Here is a 688-nt window from a genome sequence, read left to right as displayed (position 1 = left end):
AAGGGCCACCCTTCATCAAAGCAAGACAGCTGTCCCCCATCCTCTCCCCTGCAGACCTCCACCACCAGCCTCTTTTCTAGCCAAAAAACCCTCTGTCCCTTAACTGGCGCTCTTAGGGCGCAGGGCCCAGAGTAATTACGGAAAGCACACATGGTATGAAGAAACGCGTGCCGAGGGCTCCAGGCCATTTCTCAGTGCAACAACTCAAGTACCTGTTGGGGAAAGATTCTCCTGCTCACAGACAGAGTGTTCGGCTGGAGAGCGGTAGATGGGTCCCTGTGCAGTGATGGTGGGGAGTTGAATTTCACTTGCTTAAATAAAATAACAAGATCAGTGTTCAACTTTCTTCTTTTCTAAGATTTTATTTAGTTGTGCTCGCTTCGGTAGCACATAGACTAAGTTGGAACGATACAGAAAAGATTAGCAGGGACCCTGTGCAAGGATGACACGCAAATTTGTGAAGCGTTCTGTATTAAATTATATATATATAATTTAATTATATATATATATAATTTATTTTTAGAGAGAAGGGAAGGGGAGGAGAAAGAAAGGGAGGGAACATTGATCGGCTGCATGGCCCCAGCTGGGGACCTGGCCCACGACGCAGGCATGTGTCCCAAATGGGAATTGAACCGATGACATTTCACTTCCCTGGCCACCGGCACTCAGTCCGCTGAGCCACACCAGC

The 688-nt window shown here is 47.7% G+C and overlaps 1 non-coding gene across 1 annotated transcript; it reads left to right on the top strand.

Moving 5' to 3' along the window:
- The first annotated feature begins 371 nt into the window (after window positions 1–371).
- Window positions 372–477, top strand: LOC118992703 (U6 spliceosomal RNA). The gene has a single exon (XR_005067703.1). It is a non-coding gene; the product is annotated as a U6 spliceosomal RNA (small nuclear RNA).
- The last annotated feature ends 211 nt before the right edge of the window (window positions 478–688 follow it).

The sequence above is a fragment of the Sturnira hondurensis genome, unplaced genomic scaffold, assembly GCF_014824575.4.
Source record: "Sturnira hondurensis isolate 20B ecotype Veracruz unplaced genomic scaffold, ASM1482457v3 Scaffold0008196, whole genome shotgun sequence".
Lineage (NCBI taxonomy): Eukaryota > Metazoa > Chordata > Mammalia > Chiroptera > Phyllostomidae > Sturnira > Sturnira hondurensis.
The sequence above is the reverse complement of the archived record's forward strand: the minus strand, read 5'-3'. Positions and strand labels throughout refer to the sequence as shown.